Source organism: Rhinolophus hipposideros, assembly GCF_964194185.1.
Source record: "Rhinolophus hipposideros genome assembly, chromosome: 5".
Lineage (NCBI taxonomy): Eukaryota > Metazoa > Chordata > Mammalia > Chiroptera > Rhinolophidae > Rhinolophus > Rhinolophus hipposideros.
Window position 1 is genome coordinate 1,634,610 of NC_138051.1, and position 23,879 is coordinate 1,658,488.

General features: G+C 55.7%; 1 protein-coding gene and 1 long non-coding RNA gene across 11 annotated transcripts in view; one reads left to right on the top strand and one right to left on the bottom strand.

Annotated features, from left to right (window-relative positions):
• Window positions 1-23,879, bottom strand: part of LINGO1 (leucine rich repeat and Ig domain containing 1) — a 188,795-nt gene that overhangs the window by 41,489 nt on the left and 123,427 nt on the right. For 9 of the 10 annotated variants that reach the window (XM_081047886.1, XM_081047897.1, XM_081047898.1 and 6 more), the window contains one exon: window positions 16,927-17,012. The exons of the other annotated variant lie outside the window; for it this stretch is intronic. The gene's annotated coding sequence lies outside the window, so the exon portion shown is untranslated. The remainder of the gene's footprint in view (window positions 1-16,926; window positions 17,013-23,879) is intronic. 10 annotated transcript variants of the gene reach the window in all.
• On the top strand, window positions 5,140-6,916 carry LOC308498018. Its single transcript, XR_013993395.1, has 3 exons — window positions 5,140-5,256; window positions 5,564-5,788; window positions 6,652-6,916. It is a non-coding gene; the product is annotated as an uncharacterized lncRNA (long non-coding RNA).

Consider the following 23,879-nt stretch of genomic DNA (forward strand, 5'->3'; position numbering starts at 1 on the left):
TAGAGCCAAATTAGGGAGCAGCTGGAGGAAATTCATCCCGGCTGGAGGCCTGGGGCAGGGCAGTACCTCTGGTGGCTCGGAAACTCCCCCGCGGAGTGGGGACTACAGCCCAAGGGCCTCGAGGAGCCACTGTGTAAGCAGGGGCTGGACGTGCTCAGGTTTACAAGTGAGAAAACCTAGGACCTCTGCTTGTCATGCCTCCCTGTGGGGCCCCTTCTTGACGCCCCAGAACGCCATCTACCACTGTTCCCACTCCCAAATGTGGGGGAGTCTGCTCATCCTTCAGGGCCCAGCCCAACTGCCACCTCCTCTGAGAAGGCTTCCCAACTCGCTAAGAAAAGTAGGTGCTGCCATGCCCTACCCTGGGTTCTTCCACCCTGAGGACCCCCAGGCATGGGTCCCACAGGAGCCCTCAGCACAGTGGCCACCCTGCCAGATCCCATACTTTCTCTTACTGGATCCTCAAGGTCATCTGATTAGATCCACGGGCCAGGTGTGGACACAGAGGCTCAGACAGGGAAAGGGGTTTGCTTGAGATCACTTCGTAGTTGGCGGTTGAGGTCAATTCAGAACCAAGTTACTTCTCAAAGTCTCTGGCGCCACGACACGGGGGTGGGAGGACAGGGAGTGGCCAGCTACCTTCCCAGGAGGGATGGATGAGGGGTCATGGCCAGGGTAGGTTCGGTGGAATGGTCTGTGGGTTGTGGCTGCTAGCTGTATGGGAGAAGTTGGCCATAGCTGAGAGATTTATAATGGAAATCTCCCAGATCAATTACTGAGTTAGCATGCGGCCTGACCTTGAAAGCTGGCAGGTTAGGAGAGGTAGGGGGCGGGCGGGCATGGGGAGGACTGCCTGGGAGCAGCTGCTCAGCCTCCTCCCACAGGGGGTGCCCTGGACAACCAGGAGACTGCCTGGAGGGGAGGGAAAGAGGTGGGATCTGAAACGCCAGCATTAGCTCCCATTTGTCTGCTTGAAGTGGTGAGTCCCTGTTAGAATGCAGCAGGCCCCTTCTCACTTTAGGAGCTCGTTAGGCGGTCCTTCTGGATAGGAGGGTTCAGTACAGTTACTTCTCTTCACTGAGCCTTGGGCTCCCCACCTGCAGAATGGGACCCTCATCCCAGCCCCCAGCTCCCAGCTCCACTCACCCGACAGGCACCAGCTGACTCACGTGAAACTGCGTTTCTAGGCAGGCTCTGGGGCACGTGCAGCCTGGAGTGCAGTCAAAGGTGTACCCGAGGACCAGGCAGCTGCTCAGCCACTGGAGGTGGGGACAGTTCAGGGACCATGGAGGACACTGGCTTTGTCTCCTCAGGGGACCTGTGTCATGACCCTTAGCTCCAAGCTCTGAGACCCCGGGGAGGCTGCACCCACCCAGCGTCTCATGGGAGAACTGTGAGCCCCCAGGACGAGCAGAGCCTCCTCTGCCCTCCCCAGGTGACCTCAAGCAAACGCCTGACATGGTTTGCTGTACAAACAACTGGACGCTCTGCTCTGTACCAGCTGGGAGCTGGAGTGCAGGTTTAGAGGAGAGAGTTCTGGCTCCTACTCCCTCACTCTCCTCCTATTCTCAACATTTTTCCCTTATCTTCCTGCCAATTAGAAATTCATTCGGGCTAGTGGGTTAATTAAAGGACTTAATGCATGCACAGTGTTAACAGTGCCTGACACACTAGAAACTGAGGTAGTGGTTATTACTGTTACTCTTATTAATATTCCTGCTCTAATGCTCCTCTGTCCAAACCCCAATAACATGATAACTGCTACCAATCACTCACACCTTTGTAGGAGTTAAAGCCACCTTGCTTTCCTGCTCATCTTAACCTAAGGTCAGCTTCTCTTGGGATGGTGGTAAACTTGGGGCTTGCTGTGTATGGAGCATGATAAGCAAGGCCGGGCCCCCAAGCATCAGACGATGCTCCCGGGTGACGCCCAGGTCTTCCTAGCCTGGGTGGAGAAGGTGAGGAGTGGGAGCTGCAAAGCCTTTAGGGACTTGAGAGTTTGCCCTAGTTCTCAGTCAAGCCAGGTGTCTGGTTTGGGAGCAGGGAAACCCACAGAGGCAGGGATGAGATAGCTGCCTGGGGAACAGACCTCTTCCCAAAACAGGCAGGAGGGAGGGAGGAAGGGCTCTGGCTGCCCACTCGCCACCACGCTAGGCACGGCAGGGAGAGGTTGCAGAGATGGGAATGGGCTGGAAGAGTGGTTATGGGCAGACAGAGTGGGAAACGAAGCCCTTCAGATGGCAAATGCGTTTGACAGAAATGAGATGAGCAGGGCTGTGATGAGAACAGCACTACTGGGCAAAGGTGAGCTGACCCTCAGGCCTGGATGGGAAGGCTGGAGGGAGTCAGCTTTGCCCTTAGGGGCTGGCTAGGCTGCAGGGAGCAGGGGCCAATGCCCAAACCCTCAGACCCGGAACCAAGAAAGCAGAGGAACAGAGGAGAGGTGGGGGGGCCTGCGGATTGACAACATCCCCCCAAGAGTGGTGGGTGAAGTTAAAGCGTGAGGGACTATGGCCAGACTTGCAGGAGAAATTCTTGGCCAGCACTGGGAACTAACGGGGAAGTCCGGAGTCCTACAGAGAAGTGTCTGCCTCTCGGAGGAGCTGATGCCAACTCTGTCTCAAGGCAGTGAGCACAGCCTCCTTGCTGAGAGTGTTCAGTGTGGAAGAGCCCCCGGCACCAGGAGCACGCTTGTTCCCCTATGAACAGGCACTGTCCCTCTCTATTCACGCGCCTCATTTAGGGCCCCAGTTTGTGCATCTATGAAATGGGGATAACAGTGCCTACCTTACCAGGCCATATGAGACTCTGGATGAGACACAGTACAGGTCACTGTCCATCGCCCACTTGAGGGCAGGGTTAATATGAGAACTTCTCTGGTCCAGGGGCTCAGACACCATTTGCTGGGTGACTAATTGGTCATATCCTCACTCCACCCTGGATTCCGCACCCCTTTGCCTTCTGACTTTCCTATCCTCTGCCCTTCCTAGAGGGGCTGAGCAAGCTGGGACAGGGTGGCCCTAACCACACCCTGCACAAGGCCTCAGTTTCCCTGTCTGCACAGGGGCTATGCTGATCCAAAGGGTCTTGCAGACCCTCCAAGACCCAATGGCTCTGGGAGGGGAGAGGTCATCTCAGATTCGGCCCCAATCTTCATGGGCCATTCCTGCCTGGGACACTGTCCACACTACACCTACCCAGCAGTCCTTCTAGCCAGGGGTCCCGCGGGGCCCTCTGAATGGAGGCCAGAGGAGAAAGGGGAGCGCTGAGCAAGCCACCCTGGCAAAGTAAGAGCCGGCTGACCTTTCCAGTTCCTTGCCCTGTTGCTCAGGGAGGATGTGCACGTGTGACGTGTGTCCCCAGCCCATGGGGTCCCGTGCATGCACTGAGTGAGGCAGGTTAGGAGCAGGACGATGTGTGGCAGCCCCCAGCCTCCCAGGGGAGCCCCAGCTGCCCCAGCTCCTGCAAGAGGTGTCCCTGAGTGTGGGGTTGCAGCTTCCTGGTGGGGGCCACAGGAAACAAGGGAAGGATGGGCCAGGCGTGGTCAGAGTGTGGGGGGGGATGTGGCTGGCTGGGGGCCTTGAGGACAAGAAGGCAGGAAACTCCCTTCTATAGGTTCTCCAGGAGGAGGCAGGCGGTCCAGGAGCCGATAAGGCCACAGGAGCCCCAGTCTGAGTGGGGAGACCGGCCCTGCCCTGGGACCCATCTGAGGAGACCTTGACCCTGCCTCACCTCCGCCTCTCAAACCTGAGCACTCTGCACCCCTCCTCAGGGCATGCCCTGGCCTTCTTTCGCCCCTCTCACAGCCAGGCCTCAAGGTTAAACACCAGCGCCTCTAGCCAGTGTTTCCCCGCATGCCTGGCTGGGGAGCCTCCACTCCCTAACTGGCTGGTGCAGCCCCCCTCCCCATGGCCTTCAGAACAATCCCTCTAGGTCCTTTAAACAGCACCACATGTGCACACACATGTGCACCAGTGACACCAATATTTCAACAGCCAACCCCTACACGGGACCCACATATCCGATGCTTGAATAAAGACGCACATCCCGGTGGGCTCTGGGCCTGGAGGTGCTGGATCGGGCTGAAGCCTGTGCAGGCAGGCAGCTGGTGCCTCCCCACACTTGGCAGGCGGGGGGGCTGGGGGTGCCTGGGTGCCCTCCACCTGACAGCCCTTTAAGGATCTGTGTCACCTCTATACGCATCAGGTCCAGAGGCCAGGCTGCCCAGTGGCATCAGGAAGTCGTTCTTTCTACCTAGCTCCAATCAAATCACTTTCCTATCCCTTCTCCCAACAGACACGCTTAGGCAGGCACCGAGGACCCTGCGTCACGCCCTGCTGGGTGCCTGAGAACTGTGTGCCAGGGCAGTAGAAGGAAGTGGCTTTGATGTCTCCTGGGGTGGAGGCAGGGGCAGGCTTCCAGTGTCCCTGGGTGACTCGGACCATGGCAATTCCCCCCAGCGACGCAGGAAACACCACCACCTCCCTCTGCCATCCAGTGCAGTGGAGGTCTCCCTGAGCTCCGTGGGTGTGGCAGGCTCCCGCTCTGGACTCGGGTCCCATCTCAGGGGCCGGCTTAGCTTAGCTGAGTCCCTACCCCACGACCCATCCTGAAATGACAGTACTGTCTTTAGCTGCTTCTCTGTCCACCTTCTCTCTCAGAAACCCCTCGCCACTCCTGAGGCATCCTGCCCAGACCCGAACCCCTGCCGTGTGGCCAGGTTGCCTGAAATTCTACCCTAGTGGACCCCATCTGTGTCTGCATTCTCTGTGTGGCGTTGCTATTAAACAGCCCCAGCTCCAGAGACAGCCGTCCCCAACCACCCCTCCCATCATCCCCGGATCCCAGGGGCTGAAGCTGGAGGGCTGTGTGGGGGTCGGGAAGCTTCTGCTGTCTGGCCTGGCATGAGGTCACCTAGACAGGGAGGCCCAGCGAGGGACAGCGAGTGTTGAGCCCGGGGTCCCAGTGCAGGGCACCTCTGACAGGCTGGGCAGGCCTGAGGCGTCACTGGCAATGCTGAGATGTGCGGGGGGCGGTGCGGAGAGCCACCTCCCTGGGAGACTAACCTAGATTTCTCTCCCTCTCTCAGCCACACAGGAGCGTGTGTGCGTGTGTGTGTGTGTGTGTGTGTGTGTGTCCCCAGCCCTGGCAGGCGGAGGGGTGGGAAGGGAGGAGGCTTGCTGGAAGCTCTGGGAAACGAGAGAGAAATCCTCCCCGCATCCCTTGCTGCTGCCAGTAACAGCTCTCGACAACAAGGTGAGTCCTCTGGCCTGACCTTGCCGCCAGTAGCTGAAGCCCCCGCCTGGCTGTTGGGGGACAGCCCCGGGCCCTGACACCACTCCCTCCCTTCCTGGGCAGAGTCCCCCACGTCCCTGCTGCTGCCCTGGGAGGCAGGGAGCTCCCCATCATGGGGACTGCACAAGTGGCCGGGGGGGGGGGGCACCTACCTGTCAGGACCCCATGGAGGGCACTTAGGGTGGGTGGAGAGAGGATAAGCATGAAAAAGAACTGGCTGACCCCTCTCGGCCTGAGCCATCCTCCTCATGCCTCTCTCCACCCACAGTGCCTGTCCCCATCCCCAGGAGGCCAGACCTCAGGACTCAGAGGGCCTTGCGAGAGGCAGGGCAGAGCTGGACCCAAACTGGCCAGTGGCAAGTTTGGGAGCTTTCTGTCTAGGGTGGGAAGAGAAGGCTGTGCCCGGGGGGCTGCTGGCATGGCCTGCACACAGACGGACACGGGACATGTGGACACACAGCTGGACACATGACACACACACAGAGGCCTGCAGGTACGAACAGAAGCAGGCTGAACACGCCTGAGTGTGAGCTTGACACACAGGTGGGCACTTGCAGGTGTGCGCCTGTGCTCCCGGGAATATGGCCAGGCAGTGCTTGGCTCCCTCTGGGGCTGCTGTGGGCTTCATGAGGTGCATGAAATTTCCCCCAGAGACCAGCCACTAGGCGCTCCAGTCAAATCCTGGAAAAGCTTACAGCACTAAGACTCCACAGGGAAGCCTCTTCCTCTGCCAACATGCCAGGCTCCTTGTCTGACCTCTGACCTCGGTGGGTCCTGCCAGGCCTTCTCTGTGCCATGCAGGGTGTCTGCCCTGGCTCTGCCTTGGACCCTGAGAGCTGGGGGTCTTGTCCTTACATCCCCCTGAAGCTTGGGAGGAACCCTATCTCACCGACTGCTCGGTGACTGGTAGGCCTCAGTCTCCCTTCTGCCCAGAGCCGCGAGGGCTGGGAGGCGGGGCACAGGTGGGAGCATCTAGTCACGGGTGGCCTCCAGGCCAGTGCAGCACAGGACATGCGGTCCCTGAGCCTGAGGAGCCTCCTGTCCTAACACACTCCTGCACAGCTGGCTCAGTCCCCCACGGATGCTGACCTACCCACACCTCACCCCACACTGGGCAAGAAAGGAAAAGCGTGACCTCCCTGCAATGTGTCTTGGGCCTGCAGCCATTTGTAGAAGCCCTAGTCTTCAGGGATTGTCCTCAGGTCCCTCCAGGGGTCCCCAGCAGCGGGGTTGGGGGCACCTATCCTCCCAAGAGCTCCCACAGCTACCCCTACCCCGTCTCTATAACCGGGCTCACCCACCTGAGTATTTTGTAATCGAACTCTGCCTCTTCCTACCTCTGACCTGCTCTCCCAGACTCGGAGCCTTTGCACAAGCTGCTCCCTTGGACTGTGGTGCCCTCCCTCTCCGGCAGCCTGAAAACGCCTCCCTCTCCTAAAGAACCATTCAGGTGTCCTCTTCTGTGCCGCCTCCCTCCCCACCCACCATGCACACCGATGCTTTGGTGCTGCCCCCACTGGGTCTGGACGAGGCTGCGGGCTCCCCGGGGCATGGCAGGACCTGATGGTCTCAGCACGCGTAAGCCCCTCCCCAGGGCTTGGCCCTGAGCACACAGCATCGAGCAGGTGTTTGTTGAATGAATGAATAAATGAACAAACGAACAAATCCATGATGGGAATGTACGGACGTCCTCGCAAAGTCCCAGCATGAGCTGAGGCCGTGCTCTGAAGGTCCTCGAGGAGGCAGCTCGGCAGGCAGGGCTGCCTCTCTCTGCCTCCGGGGGCCTTACAGGCAGCGCTGGTCCCTCATTCAGCAACCAGCACCAGCGGGGCACACGGTGGGTGAGGCCCTTGTGGGCAGGGAGCACGCAGGGCTGTAGGGTCAGCAGGCACACAGCTGAGGCACGGGAGGGGACCTGCTGCGGAAATGAGAGCTTAGAGCACGTGCGGCTTCCCCTACTCCCCTCACTGTGTGTGGGCCAGCCTTGGGCTGGGGGCCCTGCCTGCCCTTGGAGCTCCTGGAGGAGAGAGGCAGATGCAGGACTAGATGTGAGGTAGAGGAGGGGGCCGCTCAGCCAGACACAGGGCCCAGCTCACTGGGCCCACCACTTAGCAGCCCTGCGATCTTGGGCGGCTAACGTAATCTCCTTGCCTCTCAGTTTTCCTCATCTGTAAAATAGGATAAGTATATTTACCCCTTAGTGTTGTTATGGGGATCAAATGCTCATAAGATGCTTTCAACAGAAGCTGGCACAGAAAAAACACTCAAGAAACAAGAGCTACCGCTACTTGTTTTTTTCTCTCTAATCAGTAGTTCGGAACAGCCCTAGACCAGGCGTGCAGCGAAGAGGCCACCTGGAGGCGCGGAAGGTGGGAGCTGCCAGGGGCTGGGTCACAGCCTCTCCAGAGGATGGTCGGCTGGGCTCTCCCTGCTAAAGGGACAAAGAATCTAAAGAGATCTGGCCAGGGCACTGAAGCAAGCAATCGGGCGGGCGCAGAGGTGCGGGCTATGCTGCCCCGAGAACTCCCTGCGGGGAGAGGACAGGGACAGCCTGAAGTTGGGGACAGGAGGTTCCCGGTGTCTGGAGTGCTCGTCTTAGCCCCTCTCTGGAGCAGTACGTGGAGAGGGGACGTGTGCAGGAAGGGACTGTCCCGCGTGGCTGTGGCGGTGTTCAGGATGTGGCAGAGCTGGCACTCTCCCCTCTGGAGAAGGGCGAAGGCTGAGGAGTGCCTCTCCCTCCTCTGGCTCCCTGGGAAGGCTCCCATGGACCTTCCTGAGAGGTGGGGCCCGCAGCCTCCTGCCTGCATGCTTGCCAGGGGTATGGAGGCCACTCTTTAATCCCAGCCATCCTGGCAGAACAGGGGCAGCGAGGGGCCGTAGGGTGAAGGAGGCAACCTGGGGCGTGAACTCCCTTGGGACATGTGGGACAAGAAGGTCTGTGCTCCAGGAGAACAAGCACCTGACAGAGGGGGGGAGCCTGAACCTTCTGCCCAGCCTGCGTCTCCTCCTCCCTCCCTAAAGCCACCCCCCGTCAGCCTTGTCAGTGTGACATTAACAGGCTGACATTAATAAGCCAGCACTCCTCTACTTGTCTGCCGGATCGGGCCTCCGCCGTGGGAGAATTGCTAATTACAGCCACAGTCAGGAAATATCAATGATGGACATCAACGCTATTACCTCCTGTGGTTCCCTGCCTGTTGACTTGGGGCCATCTCTCTAGGACAATGCTGAGTGATGACAGGAAAGGAGAGCTCCACTCGGAGAAGGCAGTGCCTCCAGTTGGATTCATTCATGAAACGGGGGCCTGTGCCCCCTGGGTCCAGGGGCTCAGGGCTGGGGCTCAGTGCAAGGGGTCCGTGAGCCGGGAGAAGGAGCTGGTGACCCTGATGAAAGCCCTGGCTTACCGAGTGACTTCAAACATGTCTCTTTGCCTCTCTGGACCTCAGTTTCCTCAACTGCCAAATGGGTACAACAATGTGGAGATGTGAATAAAGTTCAAACTCAAGCTTTAGGAGGCGACCTCAGTGCACATACAACGGCTCTATGGCTGGAACAGGCAGCGTGGCTGAAGGCACTGACAAAGAGACGGACATGTTCCGGCTCCATGAACTCTCAGAAACAAATACCCTGCCCTCTCTTGGCCCCCATCAAGCACTCAAAACTTGGTAGAATCAAATAAGCACTAAAGACAAAGAGGAGAGGCAAAGTTTGACTCCAATGTGAGCCGGCCAGCTGCCACCTGGCATCCCTGAGCCCCGGAGCATGTGGGGACGTCGAGGCTTTCAACCCACATCCAAAACCAGCTGTGCCAGTCACAGAGGCGCTCACACACAGGGTGGCCCTTTAGCCACCGAGAGGCTCTCATAGGCAGCCCCCAGGAGTCCGAGAAACCACACAGTAGAGAAGCACCAGCAGAGACAGCCCCTCAGCCGTTATGAGCTGCGGTGTGCCTGCTGGTGTGTCACAGCCACAGGCACACGGAACACGCACTCAGAACACACACACATCGCCAAGTTCATAAATGAAGGCGCACGGGCTGGACACAAGCCCGCGCACAGGTGCACACACGCACGCACACTCACACACTCGCACGCATGCAGCGTCCTGGGCTCAAAGCCAAGCCCGGACCATGGAAACGTCTCCCTGCCAGAAGGAAACTAAGGAGCCCCATGTGGCCCCCCAGGCCGTGGCTCAGCCACGCAGTGGTGATGAGGAGGCTGGGAGCAGGGCCCAGCGTGGCCCGAACATTTCACGGGAGATTTTGCTTCACAGAAAATCCTTCTTCGCCTGCCTGCATGTCAGGGTGTAATTAGCCATTAGGCAGAGGGGCAGAAGGCAGGAGGCTGTGTGTGCAGCCCCAGGCTTGGGCCTGGCCCACCCACCTCTTACCTGCCCCCGAGAGAGGGAAAATCGGATGCTACTTTGGGACATGCATGTTCAGGCTCTGGGTCACCTCTGCCCTAGGAGGTGACTCTGCCCCCAGCTAAGGAAGGGCCAAAGTCCCTCACCCTTTTGTCCACCTGCCTCGGGCTCTCTCCCAGGGGCTGAAGACCACTGGCAATCTCACCTTCGAATACTCCCCCTGCTCCATGGTGCCCACAGTGGGCACTCCAAGGCCAGGCATCTGAGCCCCAGCAGTGACCACGGCAGCACGTTACTCCAGGACACATTTTGTGCTCTGCAAAGCCTTCCACAGATGGCTCTGGTCCAAAGTCACAGCCGTGTCCCAGGCAAGGCCAGTGGGGCCAGGCTCACAGTCACCTTCCGAAGGTCACATGGCAAGCCAGAGGTGGAACTGAGAAGGGAAGCCAGGACTCCTGAATCGGCGGCCAGACTCTGATGGCAGAGGCAGGTGGACGCAGCAGTGCAGGCAGCTCTGCCTCGAGCCCCAGGCCCTGCGCAGGCCTCAGAGTCAAGTCCTGATCTGGCCTTGGTCCCTCTGGGGCCTGCCCCTCCTGCCTCCGCTCACCCCGGGGAGCAGCAGCGGCTCACAGTCTCCGGTACAGCCAGCACCTTGACCTAAACACTCGGTTGCTCAGAGGCCCAGCACAGCTGGACTGGACCTTCTGGGTTGGCCAGGGACAAAGGCCAATCAGCCTCAGGGACAGACAGGCTTTCTGGTAGGGTGACCAGCCATCCTGGGACTGAGTTGCTAAAACTGGGACAGGACAGGTGGCCACCACACCTGGGAAAGACCCAGCCCTGCCCCTGGCCTAGAGGATGAGCCACGGCAGGCGGGTGCCTGTCCTGAGCCCTTCTCTCCCTTCCTCTCTGCTCACCTCCTCTTTGTCTCGACCACCCTCCCTCCCAGAACCTTCCATCAGCAGAAAGGAATCCTCTCCTTTAGCTTCTCCTTCAGGTCCCTCAAGGAAAGCAGGTTTCCAGAACCAGCCCCTTGAGTCCCCATGTCTGTGGAGATGTCCGGGGACATTAGGCAGAGAGAGCAGGCGGGACGCAGGACGCAGGACAGCAGGGCAAGGCCGTCACTCATTCAGCCACACTTCCCTACCGGGAGTCAGCTCCCGGAGCACAGGGAGCTAGTTTCTGCTTGGTTCACAGCTGTGCCTCTTGGTCTAGAAAGCTGGGTGCCCAGTAAATATTTGCTAAATGAATGATCGAGTCCACTATCCACTTCAGGCTTCCCTATGATAGGTTTGAAATGCTGAAGAAAAAAAGAGTTTGAAAACTACTGGCCTCAGGAATAAGTTCTGAAATTCTCAGCCAGCCAAGGAGACCTCCTCCATCTGACCCGTGCCCCTCCCCGCCTCCCCTCCAACTCATGACAGGCCCCACTCCCAGCACCTGCAGAGACCCAGGCCTTTGCTCACGCCTGGAGAGCTCTGGGCCGCTCCTCCCCTCCCATCTCACTTTCCTTCTACCTGGTTGAGCCCTGGCAGCAAGTTTGGGAGGGTGTGCAAGTGAAAAAGGGAGGAGCTGGAGTGTGCGTGGCTGCAGGTCACCCGGGGCCTGGGCCAGCCTTGACCTGAAAAACGGCCTGGGTGTGTGTCTCAGGGTCTGAGCGCCACAGCCGGGTGCCAGACTACAGTTGGCAGCAGAGTAGGAGAGGGGAAGGGAAGGGCGAGAGAAGGGAGGAGGAAAGGAGAGGGGAGAGGATGGACAAGACGGGAAGGGAAAGGGGTGATGAAGGAGGGGCTGCTCTAGCCCGAGTCCCAGGAAGGCTAAGCCAGGCTCCAGCACAGTGATGAAGTGATTGGGCACCCGGCACCTTTTTAGACACATGATATCCCCCAAAGACACAGGTCAGGCCCCCTGTGCAGACAGACATAAAGGGGGAGGGAAGCCCCGCTGGGAGAGAAACACCAGCTCTAGACAAGCAGTTACATCTCTCTACTCCCCTGCCCCCATGCTCCAGTGCGGTGGGAAGCAGCCTGCTGCTATGTGGGGCCTCTTGCTGTATCTTCCTTCAACCTAAGGCGTTCAGCCACCCCTCTGGATGACCTCTAGGGTTAAGCCCTCCTGACCTGGGTCACACACCGAGTCCGACCCTGCAGCTGTCCCAAGGTGGCTCCTGGGTGGCTGATTGCTGATCTTCTCAGGACAAGACCGAGACTGTGATAAGCCTCCCCTGGTATCAGGACACAGCAGGTGTCTAATAGATGCAGCTCCTCTCTGAGCCCAGCTATAGGTTTCCACAGAGAAGGTGCCGCTCCCCTCCCCCCTCCAGCTTACTCCCTCCACGTCCCCTGGAGCTCCCAGTGGACCCAGTTCCCCTCCCCTCTCTTTCCCAAGGGTCCAGAAAAAGCTGCGAATTGTTGGAAACCTGCCCTCCCCTCACACTCCTCCCTCCTGGCCTTACCACACAGATACACATCACACTGGCCCCATTCAGTGTCCTCAGCAGGCTGTCAGCTAATCCCCACAGAGGTGGTAACTGATAATTAAGATGTTAGCTGTAAACGTAAAGTGTGATTCCCTGCCAGGAACATTTTGGTTTTAACAGGTTGCTCAGGAAATGGGAAAACCTTCCAGACCCCGCCCAATGGCAGAGTGAGCTGTGGGGGTCATTTTATGCCTGGAGCCCTTCCAGCCTTCCTGGAACCCCGTCCTTCCACCTCCCCCTTCACCAGCGGTGGATAGAACACAGGCCCTGGAGCCCAGAGAGCTGCCCTCCAGTGTGAGCTCCACCTCCCAAGAGCTGAGACCACTGGACATGCAATGAAACCTGGCTGAACTTCAGTACACTCATCTGCAAATGAGTGTACAGAACACCAGCCTTGCAGAATTGTGGTGATGCCTCAATCCCCAAGAGCTCCCCTCACCCCTAATGTCCCTGCACCTCCTCCCTCACTGATTGAGGGTAGAGGTGGGGAAGGCAGCTGTGTCTGCTTCCCCACCTCTACCCCCAATCAATCACCACTGTCTGTCCATTCTCTCTACTTGCTACATCTCTGCCCAGGCAAAGGCCAATGGAATCAAACACTAAGGCCTGGACAGCCCCGGAGACTGTGGGGACACTGAGCCGACGATGGGAATGGAGCTGCAGAGCAGTGGGGACAAAAAGGGCCTCTTACTCAGTCAACAGCAAAACAACTGGCTGGCTGGCCACTTGGGAACAAACACAGGTCCCTACCTCACACCACACGCATAAAAACATTCCCGATGAAGTAGAAATTTGAAGATTTTTAAATATCATAAACCACTAGAAAACAATATGAGGCAACGTTTTCAAAACTTTGCAGTGGGTAAGGTCAGAACCTCTAAAGGAAAGAGTGACAGACTTGACCACAGGACAAGTTTAAACTTTTAAGGGGTTAAAAAAAACCTCCATAAACCTAAATGACAAAAAAACACACAAAAAAACAAAAAGAAACCCATAAAACTGTGAAAGAAAATATCTACAACATGTGACAGATAACGGGTTAAATCACTTACCCTCGTCTAAATGAATTTGCTCTTGCAAGTGAATACGATGCATTTCACACACGTATACACACGTGCACACACCCCCCACCCCCATCACCGAGACCAAGGTCACCTGACCTCCCCACGGCTACCACAGCGTCAGTGCTCAGCACACAGCTCGCTCACCCTCACACTTGAAACACCTTGCTCCTGGCTTCCCGGGCGTCGCACTGGCCTGGTTCTCCTGCACCTTGCTGGTTGCTCCTCCTCAGTCGCCTTCCCGGTTCCTCCTCAGCTCCCCAACTTCTGGCTGAAGGAGGCCCCTTGGTCCTTCCCTTTCCTGTCTAGTCTCACTCCCTTGATGCTTCCCATGGTTTTAAATACTATCTTTACGCTGATGCCCCCAAATTTGTATCTCCAGCCCAGACCTCCCCCTGAAGCCCAGCCTCATATATCCGCCTATGTGCTGCACATCTGTACTTGGATGTCCACTGCACGTCCCAGTCCACAGGAGGGCCTGCTTACCAGCGGCCACCGAGGCAGTCACACAGGGCCCGGCTTGCTTTCATGCTCTACTGTCACCACGTGGAAACTTCTAATAATTTTTTTAAACAAAGAGCCACCTAGTTTCATTCTGCTCTGCGCCCCACCCCTCACAGAACCAGTGCTGGCCACAGCAGAGCTGCCCACTCCAAACCCACGACTCTCCTTCTCTGCCTCTCTGTTGTTGGCAGCCCCACCCTTCCAGCCACCTGGGCTAAAACCATTGGTGTCATTGTTGTGGACTGAATGTTTCGCCTCCAAAGTTCCTATGTTGAAACCCTCACCATAATGTGATGGCATTTGGAGGTGGACCTTTGGGAGGTGATTAGGGTTAGAGGAGGTGATAGGGTGGGGCCTCCATGATGGGATCGGAGCCCTTATAAGAAGAGGGAGAAACACCAGTGCTCTCGCTCCACCTGCACACACAGACAAGCTCATGCGAGCACACAGGGAAACAGAGGCCGTCTGCAAGCCAAGCAGCCTCCTCGCCAAGAACTGAGCCTGTCTGCTGGCACCTTGATCTTGGGCTTCCCAGTCTCCCCAAGGGTGAGAAACAAAAGTGAGTTGTTTACGCCCCCCAGCCTGTGGTATTTGGTTGTGGCAGCCCAAGACGACTAAGGCAGTGACACTCGGCGCCCTTTCACACGCAGCACCTCGTCCGATCTGTGAGCAGATCCTATTGGCTCTGCCATGAGCACGCACCCAGAATCCACCCGGCCCCACCTCCATCAGGACCCCTCGTCCAAGCCCCCACCCCCCTCCCCGGATCACCCCAACAGGGCTGACTGATCTCCCTTCTTCCACTCCAGCCCCCTTCACAGCAGCCAGAGGGACCTGGTGAAAACGAAAGGCAGATCATGTCATGTCACTAATCAGAAGCTCCCCTGGCTCCGAGCTTCATTGTAAGGACAAGCGGGTCCCTAGAGGGGCCCACAGGCCCTGCGTGACCTGGCTCTTGATCCTCTCTGGCCATGTGTCCCACTCGCTCCTCACACACCCTGTCCTGGCCACACAGAGCCCTGCGCAGACCGGCCCGCTCCTGATTCTCTCCCCTGCCTACAGGGCTGAACTTCAGTGCTACCTCCCAGGAGGGCCTTCCCGGCTGCCATGTCCAAGTTGCCCAACACCTTCCATTCCTCCCTGCTTCATGTTTTTCTCCTTAGTACTCAACACTCACACACACGCTGTAGCTCACGCATCTGCTTTTCCGTGGCTGTCTGTCCTCTACTAGAGCATAAGTGCCATGGAGCAGGTATTTTTTGTCCGTTTCGTTCAGTGAGGTCACTAATCCAAACAGTGTCCAACATGTAGTAGGGGCTTGATAAGTGCTTATTGAATGAATGGACAGATGAGTAGAAAAATAAGCTGAGGACATGGCATGAAACGGCAATCCACAAAGGAAGCAACTGAAATGGCCCGTACAGTTATGCTCAAACTCATAGTGGCCAAAGAAACAGAAAACAGAATCAGTTTTACCTGTCAGAGTGGCAGGGGCTTAAGTGACCACGATGCCCATGGCTGGCAAGGGGAAGGGGCCTCTGCGCATAGTGGGTCAGCACAGCCTCCGGAGCTTGGTCTGGCCGTACAAGCAAATCGGGAAATGTGTGTGCCCTCTGACCCAGGCAATCCCCCACCAGAAACATCCCTGCAGGTCCCAGAACACAAACGCACACAGATGTGGGGCCTGGGAGATTCCCCGTAAAGGTTATAAATAGCCCAACACCGGAAGCCATCTAAAGGGCCACCAACGGGATTAATCATTGATACATAATCTAAAGACCATCCAAACAATGGGCATAAAACGAGAGGGAAGAACTCTGGAATGAGCTATACAATAAATGAAAGTAAAAAGTCGAGTGACAGAGCAGTGTAACTTGCATGATCCCATGTTTTTCCTTTTTAAAATATGGTTGTAAGTGCATAGAAAAATGTCTGGAATGATATCTATCAAACTAGTTAGCAGCGTTTAGCCCTGGGGAAGAAGAGATTATGAGGATGGCTGAATGCTAAAATACCCTGCATTGTGAGGTAACTAGGTAGAGAACCCATAGAGAACATATAGGCAGAAACATAACTCAGCTTACAGAGAAAACACTCCCCACGTCTCCCCACTGTCGAGGATGCAGGAATTGTATATTCCAAGCCTTCCACTATCCCGGCCCTGCCTCATCCCTGTTACCCCGACCTCTACCTCTGTATCCCAAAGCACTCCGGGTCTCAAGCTCAAGAAACAATTTTCTATTCACGGGTCATCTCACAGCTCCGCTCACAGGCCCAGAGGCCCAGCCAACCCCACCCCGTGATCTCCTCAGCTTGGACCCTGCTGTCAGAGAGCCAGATGGGGAGACAGGACCCTGAAACTGCTCTCAGCAGCCAGGACTGCTGCCCCAGCCTCCAGTGGGAATGGCCCACAGGACCTGGGGGTTAGGAAATGGCCACTCACTGTGGCCTGAGCAAGCTCGGCCTCCCTGGGCTCCCAGACACCTGCCACTGAGGGTCAACATGGCCCAACAGGGAGAACTAGCCAGAGGAGGAGGGAGACGGGGACATCAGCCCCCACTAGGGCTGCCAGATTTAGCAAGTAAAATTGTACGTCCTGTGCAGAGTTTCGGATGAACTAATGCTTAAAAAAAAAAAAAAAAAAGATTGATCTGTCTGAAGTTCAAATTTAACTGGACATTCTGTGTTTTTTCTAGCAAGCCTATCCCGCAGCCCATCCCAGCCCTTGGGGCACTCGGCCCTAAGCAGAAAGCACCCATCTGAGGTGTCCAGGAGTGGCAGACAAACACCAAGTGGAGAAGTGAGCTGGGTGCAGGGGGAAGGCTAGCCCTGGGGCAGTCCGGCAGAGAGCTGGCCTTCCTGAGTCACAAGATGGGTACAGTGACAGCAGGCAGAGCACCACAGAGGCAGAGCCTCCACAGCCAGAGTACTAGCAGGTATGTGCAGAGAAAGCCCCGGACAGCCTGCACACCGTGAACATGTGAGAGCAAGTGGGCGCTGGAGGAATTATGTGTCCCAGGCCTCCCGGTGCCCCAGGGAGGTGGCCTGGTGAGGACAGATGGCTGCCGGGTTGGCCCGCTTTCTCAGAGGCCTGGGAGCCTTGGCCAGATGACTCTGCTGTGCCCACATCCTTTCCTCTGGCGGGGACTCCTTCAGGCCTCACTAACAGAGACCTCCCACTGGGCGCAGAAGCCTGAGGCAGTGAGCCCACCTTGCGCCACCTACCTGGGTTAGACTGCACCAGGAGGCAAACAGAGTGACCTCTGGGGGCCCGGCAAGCAGCAACCTGTCCGTCGCGGTCCCAGCATGCACTACAGAAGAAGAGCAAGAATTTTAGTGCCAGCAAAGATGGGGTTTCGGCCACCCCCGGAGGGCCCACCTCAGGACGGGTTCCCCAAGACAGGTCCTGGTGCCCTGGCCCAGCGGAGCTCTGCACTGCCTCCCACCTCGGGGATGGGCCTTGCAACACCAGCCCCATGCCATCCACCAGCCCCCCGAGGGGCCTCTCTGGCCTGGCATTCAAGGCCCTGTCCAAGACCCCACTTCTGGCCATCTCAATAAGTCAGGCTACTCTGCAAGTTGTATTCACACCAAGCATACACACATACCATACACACACATGCACACATACATACATACACACCCAACACATATAACACAGCATACACACGTACACCCACACACACGCACACACACATGCACACACACGTACACCCACACACATGCACACACATGCACACACACGTACACCCACACACATGCACACACTCATGCACACACACGTACACCCACACACATGCACACACACGTACACCCACATGCACGCACACACACATGCACACACATGCACACACACGTACACCCACACACATGCACACATGCACACACACACATGCACACACACGTACACCCACACACATGCACGCACACATGCACACACACGTACACCCACACACACGCACACACACGTACACCCACATGCACGCACACACACATGCACACACACGTACACCCACACACATGTACACACACACACACACACGTACACACACACTAATGGGCCGCTCCACCCTGTTTTCTCTGAGATTCCCTCTGCTTCCCACCAAGTCTGTCCCCTCTAAGTTTCACTCACATGTCCTCATTCGCACACCCCTCAACCCAGATGTCTGGCTTCTGCCCCACTACCCCCCACAATACTCTCAGCAAGGTCCCCAAGGACCCCAGCTGCCCGTGCCAGTGCCCCTACCTCAGCCTGCCGGGACCCCCGACCCGCCCTCTCCTCGTGTCACCGCACCCCCATCTTGTATCACAAGCTGCTGTTGCCTGTCCTCCCCTCCCTTCTCCTCCCTGGGCCACCTCACCTACATCGATGTTTCAGTTTCCCTCTACAAGTGCTCTCAGTGGGGCCCATCATGCCCAGAGGAGAGTCGGGGCCCCTGGCCTGTCTCCCGCCCTCTCCTCCTCCACTCAGCTCCAGCCACCTGCGCCGCCTTGCTGCTCTGCCCGCACTCCCTCCCCCGGTCCTCACAGGCCCGGATCCTTCTGCTCCCAGTGCAGCTCCAGGCGCCTCCTCAGAAAGCCGTCCCTGACTGCTGTGTGCAGGAGCCCCTCCCTACGCGGTCACACCCCCTGACTGACTGATTCATTGTTCGGTTTTCCTTGTCTCAACAATCCCACAGCTAGCTTTGTTTTCCAGTCAGGTTAATTGAGGTACAATTTACGTACAGTAAAATTTACCTTTCCTCGTGCACACTCATGTGAGTTGTGACAGCTGCATACAGCTGTGTAACCACTACCGTGATCACGATATAGAACAATTTTATCACCCAATTCTGCCCTTTGTAGTCAGCTCCCCCACCCCCAGCCTCTGACAACCACTGATGTTTTCTGTCTACGTTTTGCCTTTTCTAGAATGTCACATAAATGGAATCATCTATATGTAGCCTTTTGAGTCTGGCTTTGTCCACTTAGCATACTACGCTTTTGAGATTTACTTCTGTTGTTTCTTGTATCAGAATTTCATTTTTTTTTTTTATTGCTGAGTAGTATTCAATTGTTTATCCATTCACCAGCTGAACGCATTTGGATTGTTTCCCATTTGGGGCTATTATGAATAAAACCACTGTAAATATTCGCATACGGGTTTTTGTATGAACGTAAGTTGCTATTCTCTTGGGTACCTAGCAGCGGGATTGCTGGGTTACACAGTAAGCATATTTTTAACTTTATAAGAAAGTGCCAAACTGTTTCCCAAAGTGGCTCTACTGGTTTCCATTCCCACCAGCAACATATGAGTTGTTTCCTCTGTATCCTCACCAGCACTTGGTGTTGTCAGTTTTATAGAAGTCAGTGTGATAGCTACACAGTGGGACCTCATCATGCTTTCAGTTTGTGTTTCCCAGACTAATGACAATGAGTGATTTTTCATGCGCCTGATGTATTGTTTTAGGACCATCACCATTTGGAATTATCCTCTTAATTTAATTATGTACCTACTATTTTCCATTTCCCCCATCATATGTGAGAGCAGGGACCTTGGCATCTACTCCCCAACACCTAGAAGAGACTCCTGTACTGAATGACGGTGAGGATGGCGACGACAATGGCTGTGGTCATGGTGACAGCTGACACTAACGGGGCCCTTATCGTACGGCCAGCATCATTCTGAGGGCTTTACAAGTGCCACTCATTTAATTTTCACAACGACCCTAAGAGACACAGATGCTATCCAAAGCCCCGTTTTAAAGAGATGAAAACTGAGGCATGGAGAAGTAACTAGCTCAAGGTCACATAGCTAATAAGGGGCCAAGCCAAGTTTCAGTCCTAGGTGTTCTGGAATCAGACTCTGCAGTCGTAATCAGTACATTCCAGGGCCCACAGCAGCCACATCTGCTGAGGAATGAAAGCATGGAAGAAAGCCAACAACTTACAGCCCTTTCTGTCCCAGCAAGGGTGCTCTCCTGGGCTGGAGGCCAGTGTGCCACAAATTGAATGTTTGTGTCCCCCTCACCACTTCATATGTTGAAACCTAATCTCCAGTGTAATGGTATTTGGGGTGGAGCTTTTGGGAATGAGGGTGGAACCCTCGTGAATGGGATAAGTGCTCTTATAAAAGAGACCCCAGAGAGACTGCGCGGGGGGGGGGGGGGGGGGTGCACCATGTGAAGACACCATGAAAAGTCGGCCATCTGCAAACCAGGAAGTGGGCCCTCACTAGACACCAAATCTGCCGGAACCTGGATCTTGCAGCTCCAGCCTCCAGGACTGTGAGAGATAAATTGCTGTTGTTTATAAGCCACCCAGTCAGTGGGATTTTGTTCTAGCAGCCTCAACGGACTAAGACACAGGGGCCTCTGGGTGTCTCCTCCGGGATTTTCTCCCACCAAAGCTGACTTCATCCTCACTCACTCCTGCTTCTCCTCCTGAGAAATTCAATGTGTAGGATGGTGTTACAATTGAAATCTATCAATGAGATAAGAAGGGAAAGGCTGAGGCAAAGCTGGAGTGGGCCTGGGCCTGCCAGGGCCTCGTTTGTCTACAGGGACTCTTGCCTAGAGCTTTTCCCACCTGGCCCGCCCAGGCACTCACTCAGCCTCTCTGGCCATGGCCACCCCAGGAGGAGAGAATGATTGTGAAGTCATGGGCTTGGCTCTTCTGAAACCCTTGCTCTGAGAGTGGTCTCATGACATCCGAACAGAGAATTTTATTGCTCACTGAATGTCTGGGCACGTTTCCTCTGCACCCGCCCCCCAGCACAATGCCCTCCATGGTTCCTCAGAGCTTTACAGTCAGTTGAGGCCATGTGAGAAGTTCTGGCCGATGGACTCTGAACAAAAGTGACGTGTGTCATCTCTGGGCCATAGCATTTAAGAGCCAGTGTGTGACTACCACTTTCTCTGCTTTGCCACAGTGACTGACGGAGGCCACATGTTCCAGATGGGCAGCTACAGGATGGGGGAGCTTCTGTCAGTCCCCTGCATGACGCAAGGACCACTTCCCACACTAAATGTGTAGTGTGAGTCAATAGTTAAAGGAAGAAAGAAGGGACGTTTGTTGCACCAAATCACTGAGAGTTCAGCGAAAACTAGTCAGTCAGCAAGACCTTGCTACCCTACTGTGCCCCCACTCTCCACCTGGGGGCACATGACCTCGCTGCCATATGTGGTCTGAGAACGTGCTGGGATGACTTTCTGGATGAGAGAACTAAGCCCCATTTGGGAATCCCTAAACAAGTGGGATCTCAAGGGGTGGTGGTGGAATACTCTCAATCCCTAAGTTTAAGGGTTTGTTATTCAGAAAAAAAGGGGGAAGTTCCAGGCCTTTCAACAAGACAGTCCCTACCTGGGTGAGGGAGGTGTTAGCCGAGGCAGGTGAGGGCACCTCCACGGCAGTTGGGGCCTTGGCCTACATTCAAAGGCTTGAACTTGACTTTGAAACAAAGGCAGGGGTGTCTTCAGAGCTTTATGCCTGACTCAGGTCTGGACCAGCTCTCAGAAAGGCCCTGAGGCCCCCAACTCAACTGACCTGGATAGGTGCCTGGGAGGGCGAAGGGGAGGACACCTCTGACAGGTTGCCTTGGAGACCTAAGTGCCCACCAGCTGCAAGCTTAATTACAGGTTTATATTATGAACTTATTGGCACTTAATTTTGGCAATTATCACCTTAAATACTGTGTGCCTGTGGGACAACACAGGGGATGGGAAAAGAGGCAGCCCCTCAAGATGAGAACAGGAGGCCCGGGGGGAAAGTGCTCATGTCTGTGAACGCCCCTGCCGCTTCTCCCTTTCTGCCAGAAGTGAACTTTGTCTGCAGTGGAACACATTCCTTCCCCCACCCACCCCCCTAAAGGCTCACAAATGAGTACAATACAGCTTCTCTGAGGCCATTCTACTGTGAGGGCAAGCTCGAGAAGCTCCCTGCGTCTCAGCGCGGGGCGCTGGTGTCAGTCCTTGTGTTTTGGAGCCTGTGGCACCGTGCGGCACGCTGCAGGGTAGTGGGTGAGCTAGGGGAGGGGACTGAGGCTGGAGGCAGGCGTGGGAGTCGTTTAAATTACAGAAGCTCCTGGGACAAAGGCAGGCTTGGTTGGACCTGGGGACCAGAACTTCCAAAAGAGCACTCATGCGTCTTATCTCAGAGGCTTTGGGGTGGGGGGCCTGCAATTCCCGGGGAAGTCCCTGGGAAGAACTGAGGTGAGTTCTGCCATCCTGTGTTTAAGAATAAGAGGGTGTGACTAAGACAGGGCAAGTGCACACAAAATACTACAAAGATACAGGCAAAAACTGCTCCATTTTTTACCATGAGGATATATTTACTTGGGAGCTTATTTTGATGATGAGAAATCCATAACAGCGAGTTTGATGATTTCAGTGAGTTTCTAAGCATAAGAGAACATCTAAATTCAGTGCAGACCTGATGTTTTATCCCAGTTTGGACACCTGGCCCCCACACGCATGGCCACAGGATCTGCTGCTCAGACATGCTCGTGGGAAGGAAGCGTGCCCAGGATTTGCTGTGCTTCCTGCTTTTCCTTTCTATGGCAAGTTTCCCAGACGAGAGTTACTGGTCCTCGAGTCAGGGATCGAGTGCCGGCTGGTGGCGGGAATGGAGAGCTGGCCAGGCTGGGGTCAGGTGAAACCCCAGCTCAAGAGTACTCCTGAGCATCCCCACTCAGGGGAAAGGGGTTTTAGATTTGGACATTACGGTCTGGTTCTCAGAGGCCTGAGCAATGTTGGGGTGAACTCGCACCAGCTCACGGAAAATCCCTGATTAGAATTGCTTGGGGGAGGATTCCTGGAGCACAATGTGACTTGTTTTCCCCTGAATGGTTTCTGCTGACTGACTGAGTTTTAATTCACAGTCTGCCATGGGTCTGGGGGCTACAAACAGAGGACAAAGGCAAATGTTGAAAGAAGTTCCTGTGGGGAACTGAGGAAAAGCTGGCACAGGAGCGAGGTGACAGGTGGAAGGAGGATGGAGGGGGCCGGGAAAGGTAAAGGGGTGCAGACACCAAGGTGAGGGTGAGTGCTGTCGCCGTCGGGGTCATTTTCACGACTAGCACAGACAGCATCACAGATCCTCGGCCCTCATGGGTGAGCTTTTCGTAGGTGCCAACACACTCGGTTCCCACCAGGCCCTACGAGGGGGACACTGTCATCGTCTACGTTTTCAGGATGAGGAAACTGAGGCACAGAGTGGTGAATAACTTGCCTTGTAAGGAATGGGGCTGCATTTCAAACCCAGGCAGCCTGGCTCCAGCACTCATCATAAGAGTCCCTCATGAAACTGGATTGTTCAGGTTAGAAAAGAATGACAGGCCCCTTGATGCCACCGGTGGGAATTTTGATGTTGGTGAAAAACATCCCCTTTCTGTCACTAGCTCTGTGACCTTGAGCAAGTTACTTCACTCTCGGAGCCTGGTTCCTTACCTGTAAAGCATACTTCATATGGTAGTAGAGATTACAGAGTGTGTGTGGGGGGAGGGGGTGGCAAGGGCCTGGCACAGTATTTGGCAGAAAACAGAAACTCCAAAAAAGCAGAGCCCCACCACGGAGCCACAGCACAGACACGCCAGTCTCCAGGATTTCTTGCCCACGTGTACACCTTTCCCTGCCAAAGTGGGCACCCACGTGTACCTGCATGCATTTCCTTCCCTAGTCCTAACCCCAACTCAGGATGATGGTGACATTAGCCTCACTGTCCCCCAGCCAAACACCCAGGCTTTACTCCAGGGTCCTCTTTCCCTCTCGCACCTTCACATCCCACCACTACGAACAGCCAATTCCTGACTATTTCTCCAGCTCACCTTCTCCCTGATTCTCCCCCACCTACCCTAGCACAAAGTGTCAGCTGCTTCCTGGCCTCTGTCTTGCATTCCCCTGCCACGCACACACACACACACACATCTACCCTCTGCACAGTGGTAATCAGACAACCTTTTCCAGTCACAAATCTGACCTCATCCCCACTCTGCTTCAGATCCTTTCAGGAAGCCTAGCCGAGCAAGACACGAAACTCAGAAGCCTCACGAAGTCTGACAGATTTGACTGAATAAAGATGTAACGTTTCTACATGGCCAAAGACACCGTAAACAAAGTTAAAAAGACAAATGGCACACTAGGGAAAATCTTTGCAACATACAAGACAGACAGAATTTCTCAATTCCTAATAGCTCCTTGTAT